The following is a 13,934-nucleotide window of genomic DNA, read 5'->3' on the forward strand; positions in this document are numbered from 1 at the left end:
TGTGACAAACCGGGACAGAGAGGACTGACCTCTGTGCGCGCAGGGGCACACACTCCGCTGCTTCTCTGGAAACCCCACCTGCAGGGGAGTGACTTGGCCCCCGCCAGGGAGCTGGTCCTATTGAAACTGTGGGCTGTGGGCTGGACGCTGTGCTTGGTGGCAGCCTTGAACTTGGCGGAGCTCACAGCCACGTGGGCTCCTTCAGACGAGATGCTTTGGAGTTGAGGAAAACCCCACCAGTGCAGGTGTGACAAGGGGCAAAGAGGACAGCTCACAGTCTAGGAGTGTTCATCCTCAATGGCAGATTCAGAGCCAGTGTTTCTGGACTCTGGTCACGTCACCCAAAATGGCAGATTCTGCCGGCTTCACCCCTGCAGCCTGGCTCCCCTTCCTGCAGCCACAGTGCCCAGTCTCCCCCGTGGAACCTGTAGCCTCCTGGTGTAGCCTGGAGGGCCATCCATCTGCCCTTCCTGCTGCTGGCCAAGGACTGGGGGGCTCCAGAGGCTGACAGGAGGGTGTGGATTGCCCTGGGGAAGGTACCCAACTTCTCCCCTCTCTGGTCTGTCCCTGTCTCTAGTTCAGTGAGCACCTCTCCCCTCTCCTTCCTTGAGGCTCTGTCTAGGCAACTTGGTTATTTGGGCCTGCAGCCTGAGACCCAGATAACCTAGCTGATGCATGCAAGTTCTAATCCAGAGCCTGGAGGGCAACTTGGAGACCACTTGATCCAACCCTTTTATCCTCAAGCTGAACAAATTGAAGCCTGTGAGGAAATAGAAGGCTGGATTGGAGACAGCAGCTGGCGGTGGCTCAGAGCTCCCCAGGGCCTGGCTATTTGGAAGCATCACAGGCCACCAGATGGTCCAAGACAGGGAGGCTGCAATGCAGAAGGCAGAGAGACCTCAGACTCATGCAGACTCCAGGGCAGGTGGGTCTCCGAGCCCAGAGCCTGAGCTGCCCCGCAGGGGCTTGTCTTCCTCCAGGCTTCTCTCAGGGCAAATCTAGGTGAGAAGACTGGAACCCAGCCACCTGGGGTCTGCGTGGGGACTGACCCCAGCTCATCACCAATCATGTGGCCACCAGGTCAGTGTCAGACTCTTGTGTGTTTCTTCCCTCTTACCCCACCCCCCGTCCATTTCTCTGTGGGTCAGACAGACCCTTGCTTTCCTGGGGCTTTATTTTTTCATTCATTTATTTTTATTTTTTATATTTATATTTTTATTTTTTTGGTGGTACTGGGGTTCCTGGAAACCCTTCTACCTCCAGGCTACACTCCCAGACCTACTTTTATATTTTTATTTGGAAACAGGGTCTCTTAAGCCAGCGAGGCTGGCTTCGAACCTGCGCGACCCTCCTGTCTCTGCCTCCCAAGCGCGGGGATTACAAGTGTGTGCCACTATACCTGGCTATTTTTTATATTTTTATTTTGCAATGAAAGGAAATAAAACCCAGGGCCTCGCCAGGCAAGCGCTCCACCTCTGAGCCACACCCCCAGCCCTCTGCTTCTCTGTTGTCAAGGTTGCTCCTGTTGGGCATTTGGGGGTCCTAGTGTCTAATGCCTGTTGCATGGGTCGCCTCTGCATGGTTGAGGAATTGTGGCCATCTCCAGAGAGGCCCGGCTTGAGAGTGCAGATGGCTGTGCTGCAGAACCTTTGCAAGACGGTTAGGAGCCTTGGCCAAAGCAACTGCCAGGAGGCTCTCCTTTGGGGCTCCCTGCACCCCATTTATTCTCCCCCAACCAACATGGCCCTGACTTCAAGGTCTAGGTGGGAGTAGGTTCACCCAGCACTTGCCTCTGTGTAGGGTGACTGGCCACGGGGACGTCCTGACCACTTGGTCCCAGCTGCGTCCTGCCCCTGCATCGGGGCGTTGGCTTGGCCCACTCTCCTTCCCTTCGCGGCCCTTTTCTTTCTAGGTCTTCTTCTCTGTAACACCCTCAACTGGGACCCATCCAGTCTCCTCTCCCCGGGAAGGAGACCCCTGCTCCTCTCCTGCTATCCCCACATCTAGCTGGCCCAGGCAGGACTCGGCTGATGCCAAAACAAGTTCTTTCCTCTTCTCTGTCCTTTCCAGAAGGTGTGGAAGAGGCCCAGTCTCCTGCCTGGCCTCACGCGGGGCTCCAATCCTACATTACCAGCAGAGCTCCCTTACCCCCATCTGATGCAAGAAACAGCAGCCCCTGCTGGAGGCAGCATGCACTTTTCTGGGGCCCCTGCAGCACAGCCTGGCATGGGAAGGGATCCCTGTTAGCAAATAAACCCCGCACATGGCATCGAAGGGCATGGTGCTGTCCTCCCAGTGCCTTTGTTAATCTTCATGTGGTTTGTTCAGTGCCTTCCAAGACCGAGGAGCAAAGCTGAGTGGGCTGTGCACTGAGTTCCCTCCTCTGGCAGGAGGGAGGGCTTTCCGGTCTTTCTCCATACACGTCCACTCCACTGGTATTTAGGGAGGGATGACGGGGTGCATGCTAATGTGCCGGGCAGGGATCACCTTTGCTGGCACTGAGCAGGGCAGACAGGCGTTAAACACGCAATGACAGGTAGAGGCGGGAGCGTCGGCATGCCGTGCAGCATGTACAGCTCTGCGGATCTCGGGGCAGGGAGGGGTGTTCCCTGCAGCTTGGCAGGCCAAGGTGGGCAGGGCAGAGAGAGCAACCCAGGCAGAGCTTCTGCCAAGTAGCAACTGGAGAAAGATGACAGTGGCCGAGGCTGGAGTTCAAGCGGAAGAAGGGCACTGGGTGTCAGGGCATATGCCTATAATCCCAGTACAGGAGGCTCACAGGTCCAAGGTCAGCCTCAGCAAAACTTAGCAAAGCCCTCATAAATCTAGTGAGACTCTGTTTCAACATTTAAAAAAAATGGGCTGGAGGTACATCATGGAGGTAGAATTAGAATGCCCTGGGTTTAATATCCAGTACTAACAAAGAGAGAGAGAGGGAGAGGGAGAGGGAAAAGAAGAAGGAGGAGGAGAAGGAGGAGGAGGAAGAGGAGGAGGAGGAGGAGGAGAAGAAGAAGGTCTCAGATAACATTCTTCCTCCTGGACCCAATAAGCCTGGCCACACATAACCTAGAAGAAGGTAGATTTTATTTGTTCACAGTTTTGGAGATCTCAGCATTCAGCACGTTAGGCCAGGCATAGTGGCTGGAAACAGAGAGGAGAGAGCCAGGCTCTCTTTTCATCTTCACATCACAGAGGTTGAAGGCAAGAGATAGAGAGAGAAAGAGCAAGGGGAGGAGGAATTCTATATAACCCCCAAGGCCGCCCCCCAGGGACCCACCTCCTCTAGCCACACCCTACCTGCCCAGGTTACCACCTCGAAATCCACAATGGATTTATCCATTGGTGAGATGACAACCGCACACCTTAATTATACCAACTCTGACCATTAACACATGAGCAATGCTTTCAGGGGACATTCTATATCTATAACAAGGGGCGAGGATGTTTACAGTTGTCCTGTGATGCGCTGGTGGGGGGGACTGGTTCCAGGACCCACCGCAGAGACCAAAATCCGCAGATGCTCAGGTCTCTCGCATACAATGGTGTAGTGTTTGCATATGACCTCTATCTGTCCTCCCATGTACGCTGTCATCCCTAGATGACTTATAATATCTAATATGATACACATGCCTCATATGGTTATTCCACATATTCAGGGAGTGATGACAAGAAAAAAATGTCTCTGCATGTTCAGCACAGAATTATTCTTTTCTGAATATTTTCCATATGCAGTTGTTTGAATCTGTCTATACAGAACCTGCAGATATGGAGAAAGCACTGATACCTACTGTGTACTGAGAAAGGAGGAACAGGAGGAAGGCTGGTCAGATCGGGGCGGGCGTATGGGTCAGGTGGAGGGATTCCAGCTTAATGCTGCATCTATTTACATAGGTTAAACAAAGGAGCGACCCAAGGGGAATCCTCCTGGATCTTTGTGTGTAGGTAGGACTGGTGGGGGCCGGGCTAGGGGTGGAATTATCTGGAAGCTATTGTTTTAACTCAATGAGACCTGGAGATGGTTTGGGCTAAGCTAGTGTCAAGAAAATGAAGACAAATAGGTTGATCCATTAGATATTTAGGGAACAGAATCAATAGGTGGCAAAGAAAGACAGAGGTGTTTTTAATAAAACAATGTCCCTCTAGCTGAGTGCAGCGGTGCACGCCTGTCATCCCAGTACTCAGGAAGCTGAGGGTCTCGGTGAACCTTCTTGCTCTGTAATCCCAGTCAACTAACCGCACAACTTAGAGAAGGAGATTTATTGCTCACATTTTTTTTTTTTTTTTTAAGATTTCAGGTTCTGTCCATGTGAAGCTGAAGTCTGCGTCTCTCAGGGCGGCAGAAAGCAGAAAGAGGGAGAGAGCAAGGGCTCTGTTTCTATGTCATGGGGAGCAGAAGCAAGAGAGATCTGGCAAGCAAGGGAATTTCAAGACAGACGCACAGTCCCTAAGACCACACTGCCCGGGACGCACCTCCTCCAGCTGCAGCCATCTGCCTAGGTCGCCACCCAGTAAACCCATCACAGTGAATTTATCCAGGGATGAGATTATACCCCTCGTTGCTTCATTACACCAACGCTGAAGTCAATACATGAGCTCTTCAGAGGACAGTCTACATCTAGCTATAACACGGAAGCAGGAGGATGGCAGGTTTGAGGACGGCTGTAGCAATTTTTTTTTGGGGGGGAGTGGTACTGGACTGAATCTAGAAGCATTCCACCTTTGAGCTATACCCTCAGCCCTATTTTCTTCTTTTATTTTGAAACAGGGTCTAACTAAGTAGTGGAGGGCCTCACTAAGTTGCTGAGGCTGGCCGCGAACCTGCCTGCCATCTTCCCGTCTCAGCTTCCCAAATACATGTGCCACCATACTCAGCCAATTTAACTAGCAATTTAGTCTCAAAAACTAAAAAAGGGGGTGTAGCTCAGTGTTAGAATGCTCCTAAGTTCAACCACCAATCACACACACACACACACACACACACACACACACACACACACACACACACACACGTCCTCTGCTAGGTCTGGCCTTACCTTGGGGCCCAGGAGCTCCCTGGTCAGTTTGGGAGATACAAGAATGACCTTTGCTAATGAAAGGCAGTAGGATCTGAGGATCATAGTTCCTTGCAGTTAGCAGCCCAAGAACCTCAGTCTCCCACCCCTAACTGTTCTCAGGGCTCCCAGTCCTCTGCGGTGTCCCTCCCCACCTCCATGTCCCTTCCTCACAAGGACCTTCAAGCCCAAGACCACAGCTGGTGGTCAAGTATGATGCCTCTCAGGGATGGCTTTGTTCCTGTGCTCCCCACGGAAGAACTCATTAATGAAACAGGGGTGATTTGTCCACTAAAAAGAAAAAAAAAACATGGAAGTCATAATGAGATACCATCTCACATCTTATAGAATAGATACCATATATACATGCATATATAGTATCTATTCTCTCTCTATATATGCAAGGATGTAGAGAAATTGGAACCCTTGTGCACTGTTAGTGGGAATGTAAAATAGTAGACCCACTGTAGAAAGCAGTATGGCGGTTCTCCAAAATATTAAACATAGAAGCCGAGCGTAGTGGTACACACCTATAATCCCAGTACTTGTGAGTCTGAGACAGGAGGATCCCAGGTTTGAGGACAGCCTCAGCAATGTGTAGTGAGGCTCTTTTTCAAAGTAAATAATAAAATAGGCCTGGGATGTAGCACAGAGGTAGAACACCCCTAGGTTCAATCCCCAGTATGTATACACATAATATATTTATATATATTAATATTTATATATTTAATATTTGTATGTTTTACATATTATATATATGTGTGTGTATGTATTTCAGTAATTCCATTTCTGGGTATATATAGAAGAGAATTGAAGGCCAGGACTCAAACAGATGTTTTATACCTGTGTTCCTAGTAGCATTATTTATGATGTCTGATAGACATAAGGAACTCGCATGTGTGTGCTGAGTCAACACATTGGTGTCTATGTACAATGGAATAGTAGTGTTTTAAAAACACTAACTTTTAGCCAGGCGTGGTGGCGCACGCATGTAATCCCAGCATTCGGGAGGCTGAGACAGGAGGATCGCGGTTTGTGGACAGCCTCAGCTACTTAGCGAGGCTCACTTTGCACTCTCAGTAAGAATAAAAAATAGGGCTGGGGTTGCAGCTCGGAGGTAGAATGCCCCTGGGTTCCATCCCCAGTACCACAAAGAACAAACAAACAAAAACTCCACTAACTTTTAAACATGAACTTTTAAAAAGTCATGAAATTCAGACCCATGCTAGGACATGGAAAGGCCTTAAGGACAGGACAATAGGTGAAAGAAGCCAAATCCACAAAGACACCATCGTGCAGTTCTACTTAGGTCGTACCTAGAGTAGCCGGATTCACAGAGACAATGCTGACCGGTGGCGCCAGAGGCCAGCGTGGGGAAGAGAACGAGGAGCTGTTGTTTGGGGAGTGCGGCGTTTCCAGTTTTCAAGATGCAGAGAGCTCTGGAGATGGAAAACACTGAGTGAACTCAATACCAAATGCACATAGGCCGATTTTCAAAGGAGATCTTTCAGGGCCCGTTGTACCCACCGGCTGGAAGCCTGGCATCCAGCCAGGGAGAAAAGACCAATGGGGAGAGCAGGGCGAGGGCCAGCCTTCGCCCACCCACCCTGCCGGGGTGGCCCCTTGCCACCCAGGAGCCTCACGATTCCTAAGGTCAGCTCCATATTCCCAACACTGGTTGGAAAACAAGGTCGCTGCATTCACGACTCCCTCTGTCCTGGAGGGAGGGGATTTGCCTAGGGGAAATTCTACTCTTGTCCTAAGACCTGAGACCTGGAGCTGCTTCTGGGGCCATTCTGTATTCTTCTGAGTGTGAGAACAGCACAGTGTGAGGTCACGCAGTGGACTTGGCAGACCTACAAAGTGTCAAGACTCACCAACGTGACACTGGGCAGGTCACTTTACCTCTGTGAGCCTCAAGGTTTCCTCTGTGAGACAGTGATCCTGATCCCGTCATCCAGCCCCCTGGATTTCTTGCATTATCTCAGTGGATCTTCCTAGCAACCCACAGTGACTGGACTCTTTGGAGACCTCATTCTGCACAGGAGGAAACAGTCTAAAAAGTTTTGTGGCTAGTGAATGGCAGATACAGAAATCCAACCTGGATCTGACTCCAGATGCTGGGCACCTCCCTATCGCAGGCCTTCCCACCAATACAAGCATCACAAAAGTGCAGTCCACTTGGCCAGCAGATGGATAGCCAGCCAGCGGGCAGAGAGAGGTTCCTGTGCCACTGGGCCCAGAATTGTGGCCATTGCTGCCGGTGTCAGCTCCAAACAGCCAGAGGCCCTCCCACAATCCAGGCCAGCTGGGAGAGAGCTGGGGAGAGATACCATTGGCAAAACACATTAGCATCCTCCTATCTACTAATTAGCTTTTGAAAAACGATGTATTTATCTATTTTCAGAGCAACTGGGGTTTTGGAAACGTGGTGACATGTTTTACATGAAAAGGGAAGAAAAGAAAAATATTGCTTCCTGTAAGCTTCGTAGCATCTCCCAGGTGGCCAATGAGCAGGAATCTGGGAGACCTGAGGCCAAGGTGGCCACCCAGGGATGAAAAAGGACCCCTGGGCAGTTTTGGGTCACTGGGGATGGTGTCTCAGGCCCTGTGGGAAAGCTTCCAAAATATTAACAAGAATACCATCAGGTTCTCACATTCCTGAGGTCTGGAAAAAGATGTCACAGCCAGGGACAGTGTTTATTTCAGGGTAACAGGATCGGGCGTCATTAAAGGCCATAGCTGTCTCCAACCCCCTGCTGGGCTGTGCCCTGCTTGGGTTGCTTTTCCTCCCCTCTGCTTCCTAGAAAACACCAGCCCACCTCTCCAGTGCCAACCCCAGCAGCATCTACTTTGGGAAACTTTTTGAGCCAACAGGGTTAGAATGGGGCTCCCTCTCCATTGCCCCTTTTTATGGGCTACCGTGGAATCTGCAGACACATTAAGCATCTCAGTGGTTTCTAGAGCTGGCTTATGACCGAGCATGCTGGTGCTCTGTGACTGTCGGCTGAGGAAGGGTGACTCTGTCTGGGCTGGAGAGGGAGGGCTCCCTGGAGGAGGGGGCTTTGAGCTCTGTCAGAGGTGGTAGGAAATGGCAGCTGGCAGGGAGAGCGCCACTTGGCATATGGCATGGGTCGGCTCACATACCTGGGGCTTTCTCTCCCACTCTAAGTTTTTCCCCAAAGCAGGAGTGAAGTCACATTTGAGAGTTTATCCCGGTCTTAGCACCATATCTGGCTTAGCATGGGCATTCTTGAAATACTTGCCAAAGGAATGAAGAAGACACAGTAGTGAAACCCAAAGTCACCAGCCTATTAGTTGGCTTAGGCAAAGATGCTGGCCATGACTGGAATTCCCCTTTTAGCTTCATTTCCATATCTGTTTGACTAAAGGTATCAGGCTAAGCGTGATCTCCAGGATTCCTGTTTGTGGTGTAGATATCTGTTCTCCTATATTTAGAGAGAGTCCCTCCCCTAACTACCCCCAGGGGGAAACCAAAATTCACTTTCCCAGCCTCCCTTGCAGCTATGACCTGGACTCCACCCATCAGAGGCCCTGCCTGTGCCTCATGCAGGCAGGGCAGGCAAATCAAGCAGCAGACAGGCACTGCTTGCTGGTCATGGAGTAATGGGGAGGGGTTTAGCCTTTGGGCAGTGGGGGCGGAGCCCTGGAGGTAGCACCTGTGCAGGGCACACCTGTGGGAGCCGAGGTGCTCGTGCTGCGCCGGGAGCATCTCCACTGGGAGCAGCAGGCAGAGCCTGCGCATCCTTCAAGCCTCATTCCCTGACCTCCTGCAGAAGCTGTGACTTGCATAATAGTCCTTACATCAAAATCTTGGCTGAAACCAGCTAGAGTGATCCTGTGCTTGCAACTAAGAGCTGTAATGGATACACCTTCTGACTCAAAGATCCCGTCCCTCAGCATGGGACCTGAGAGTCAGAAATTAGATTTTCAAATGGAGCTCCAGAGGAATTACCCCACGGTATCCATCTGTGGTCTGTTAGCCACTTCTTGTTACCCTTTGTACATGGTTCCTGGTCATTTGCAGAAGCTTGGAAAGCCATATATATTTTTTCTTTTATGTCCTGGGGATGAACTGAGAGGCATTCTACGTCTGAGCTACGACCCAAGCCCTTTTTATACCTTTGTTTTGAAACAGGGTTTCCCTAGTTGCTTAGCGTCTCACTACGTTGCTGAGGCTGCCCTTGAACCTGCAATCCTCCTGTCTCAGCCTCCTTAGTGCTGGGATTACAGATGTGAACCACCATGCCTGGAAAAGCCATATGTTGAGAGACTTCACCACTTCAAACCACTAGTTTGGGGAAAATATCTTGGGCACTGGTGTCAACCTTCACATCTACTGAAGGCCAAGTCTGGTGTCATTTAGTTTTCTGCCAAGTGATTTTGGTGTCGCCTGGGACCAGAGACATCCATCCTGTCTCTTGCAAACCTTGCCCCTTTATGCATATGAGCCTCAAAGTTATTGTGCTAGGCAGTGGGGCAGAAACAAAGCCTTTGGAGTCTAATGGCCCTGAGTTCAAATTCCAGGTTGGTCATGTACAAACTGTGTGGCCCTGATTATGTAACATAAGCTCCTCACATCTCAGTTTGTTTGAAAAATCGGGACAATAATGCCTACTTTGATGGTTTTTGTGAGGCTCAAATGAAAATGTTTATACAGCAAGATAACATTTTGATGTGTTCTCCTGAATCCATTTTCCATTCCCATACAAAAGTCACCCCAGAACTTGGTAGCTTAAAATGGCAGCGGATTATGTGCTCATGGCTCAGGACTGGACAGGACTCACTGGGACAGCTCAGCTCTGCTCCGGGTGAAGATGCATGATCCAGGAGCGGCCACACTGCCCCATCTGTCCTTCAGCAGAGGCGGCTTGACCAGAGTGCTGGCTGGTCTGCTCTTTCCTGCCTGTCTCTGCCTTTTTGGTCTCTTGTCCCAAGGGCCCCCTATGCTATCTGCTTGATCTCTACAAAGCAGCTCAGGACAACAAGAGACAGGAGATGCAACTCTCTTGAACTGTGACTTCTGGAAATTGCACGTGTTCTGTGGGTCACTTCTACTGCCTGGCATTGGTCCCCGTGCGCTGAGGCCAGCCCAGTCCACAGGAGGCTGTGACTTCAGAGAGGCAGCATTTCCCGGGGTCGTTGTGTAAATTCGACAACGCCATTCATGTGTCTTTCTCATGTTCTCAGTCCTCGATCTCTTCAAGCACCTGGACTCTTACATGTGGTCATAGAGAAGAGATGTAAGAAGACACAAAGAGGAAAGGGGCATCTTCCTGGATTTGGTTTTCAAAAATTCTTCAACGTCTTCATCATATCCCACCCCACCCCCGCCCCAGAAAAAGAGGGGGGACCCAAAGCTGACTTTGCTTCATAACATCATAGCCAAGAAAAGATCTTAGATTCCTACAAGATTATAAATATGAAAGAGAAATTAAGAAAAAGAAGGAAAATTAGGAGCCAGGCTGACAGGAAGGGTGGGGATAATTGGATAGGCCAGGATCTAAACATCTCAGTGGAATAGACCAGAGACCACAGGATGAGGAACGCCTGCTGCCCCTTCTCTGTTCTGAATGGCGGGCACCATTAATCAGCCACCTCATGCCAATTCTGGGTCTTTCCCAGCCCTGTGCTCCAGGCAGCAGCCACAGAGCTTTCAAGCTTAGACACACAGACCTGGTGAGCCCTGTTTGCCATTGTTGGGGGAGTCATTTTCTCTCTCCTCAGGCAAGAGGCAAATATATTCATTTGGCCATTTGGCTGCAGGAAAGATCAGTCGCAGAGTAAAAAAACAAAAACAAAAACAAAAACAACAACAACAACAACAATAAATAAATAAAAATAAAAATAAAAATAAAAACCAGAACTAACTCCAGACTCCAGTTTCCTGAGGATAGACCCCGGTTCCTTCACGGGCAACTGCAAGAACCTGTGAAAGACATTGGATCTCTAAGTTTCCCAGTTTCTGCGCCTGAAAAAAACCAAGAAGAATAGGATTCCTAAAAGGCCGAAAAGAGATAATGCAGCCAAAACACTTGCAAGGTGCCAGCATGTCACTGTTTTATTCTAGAGCGTGTACTCTTGGTTTCTTAATCTTTCCCCATCGCAACAACCAACGTCCAAATGGATCAAGAGGGGAAAACAGACTTGGCAGAAGTACACAAAGAGTGTGAATATGTAGACAAGGACAGAGCCCATCATTCAAGTGGCCCCTGGGGAGAAAAGTCATTGCAAACCACTTGGACCTCCACAGGAGCATCCCCACGGCCATGCCCAGCGAGGTTAGGTGTCTTGGCTCTCTCTATTTTTTTGGGTGGCATTGTTGGCTTGCTCTTTTCTTTTTAGTTTTAATTTTGCTTTTTTTTTTTTTTTGGTACTGGGGGTGGAACCCATGGGCTTTCTACCTCTGGGCTATACTCTCAGACCTATTTTATATTTTATTTGGAAACAGGGTCTCGCTAAGTTGCCGAGAGCCTCACTAAGTAGCTGAGGCTGGCTTCGAACCTGTGCGATCCTCCTGTCTCAGCCTCCCAAGCGCGGGGATTACAAGCGTGCGCCACCACGCCCGGCTTAGTTTTATTTTAGAAACTCCCATAATTACTTGACTCTACCAACTATTTTGTGTGCTTGGCTAATTTGATGTTCTAACATTGGGATGTCAAGACTGGCAGAAAAGTACCCAGAAGGACAGAAAATCAGTCTCCAGGTTAAAGACCCAGGGATCCCAGACTCCATCACGGGAGTCAGAAAGGATGAAGAAGCAGGAATTCCCTCTCTATACAGAATTCCTCTAGATCGAAAAGAAATAGTCTGCAAGCCAGAAGAAAACTAGCCAAAGGGTGTGAACAAGGACTGGGGAGAGAAACACAAGTAGCTTTTAAGGAAATGAGAAGATGTTCAACCTCTCTCATAAGATGAGAAAAAACTACCTTTGATGCACCACATTTTATTCATACAATAAGCCAAGAAATCAAAGTTTGATTAAAAAAAAACAGGGTGGAGAATATGAGAGGAAGCAGGCTTTCTCCTGTATTGACAGTGGAGACGGTCAATGGTAGATCCATTTGACAATATCTATCAAATTTGCACATGCATTTGCCCTTGGCCAGGAATGCCATAATTAAATGACACATTTATGAGATTCTTATGGCAGCTTTATGTGTGTTAGCTAGAGATCAGAAACTATCAAACAATATGGAATTGTTAAGTAAACAATACCACCACAAAATAGAAAACTCTGCAGCCACAAAAAGAAATAACAAATAGTGTAAGGTGGGGTTTTCCACGCCCCGTGATATGTAATATTGAGACATATTGATGAAGAATTGCTTCTGTAACGCAACATGACAGTATCATCTGAAGTTTTGAACACACAGCTTTTCTGTAATCTAGAGTCTCCTATGTTAAAGTAATTTGTCCTAAGGAAAGAATCAGAGATGTAGCTCAAGAGATCTCTGTAAGAATATTCCTCATGATATTATCAAGACAGCAAAATTTAAAAACAATGTAAATGTCCATCCATAAGGGACTGTTTCAATGAATTGCAACAGTATAATAGATTGCATATGGTTAGTAAAATCATACTCCAAAATAGTGCTATATTATAACAAAAAATATTCAGTTTACTTACTTAAAGAGTTAGAGTACAAATTCACTGTTGTTTCTGATGGAGGTGCTGTAGGAGCTGGATGGACTTCAGAGCCCCTCTTTGAGGAGCACCCATCCTCCTGGTGTCTGGTGTCTCCCCACGGATGTGAAATAGCACATTGATAAACTCCTCTTTGCTGTTCTCTTGCTAATGTGTTGGTAACAAGGGTCCAAAATCAACTGAGAACATATTTGGGGCTTATTCTCCCCTACGTGAATATTTATGTTATCTGGAGAAAAATACACTTAGTTTTCCTCTCTGATTCTCTGCACAGCTCCAAACACTCTTGGAGTCTTTGAGATGCTGGTGAGATGGCTGGTGGCGGGGCCTCATGGAGTGTCGGGAGACGGACCAAGGTGTGATGGGGCTGGAACTCTCAGCTCCATTCCTGCCAGGGGGAAAGGGGCGGAAAGTCAATTTGATCACCAGCGACCAACGATGCCATCAGTCGTGCCAGGGGAATAAAGCCGCCATAACACCCAAAGGCACTGGGTTGGAGAGCTGTCAAAGAGCTGAACACATGGATGTTCCTGTGAGGCAAAGTGCTCAGAGAAGTCAGGGGACCTCCTCACTCTTTCACCGTTCCTTGCCCTACGAATCTCTTCCACCTGTGGTCCATCTATAGCGTTTGTGATATCTAATGGGGAAACACGAGCGAAGCATTTTTTTCCTGAGTTCTGTGAATGGCTGTGTCAAAGCAATAAGCCTGCATGAGAGGAATCCTGGGAATCCCAAACTATAGCAAATCAGTTAGAAGTACAGGTGGTACCTGATGTGGTAGTATACGCCTGTAATCTCAGAATTTGGGAGGCGGAGACAAGAGGATTGCAGGCTTGAGGCCAGCTGCAGCAATTTAGCAAGATCCTCTGCCACTTAGGGAGACCCTGTTTCAAAATAAAAAATAAAGTAGAGCTGGGGAGTATAGCTCAGGAGTAGAAACACTCCTGGATTCAACCCCTAGTACTAAGGAAAAGGGAGGAGGAGGAGGAGGAGGAGGAGGAGGAGGAGGAGGAGGAGGAGGAAAGGAAGAGGAGGAGGAGGAGGAGGAGGAGAAGGAGGAGGAGGAGGAGAAGGAGGAAGAAAGGAAGGGAGAAGGAAAGGAAGGGAGGAGGAGGAGGAGAAGGAGGAAATGAAGAGAGGAGGAGGAGGAGAAGGAGGAGGAGAAGGAGGAGGAAAGGAAGGGAGGAGGAGGAGGAGAAGGAGGAGGAAAGGAAGGG

Source organism: Muscardinus avellanarius (genome assembly GCF_963383645.1).
Source record: "Muscardinus avellanarius genome assembly, chromosome: 16".
Lineage (NCBI taxonomy): Eukaryota > Metazoa > Chordata > Mammalia > Rodentia > Gliridae > Muscardinus > Muscardinus avellanarius.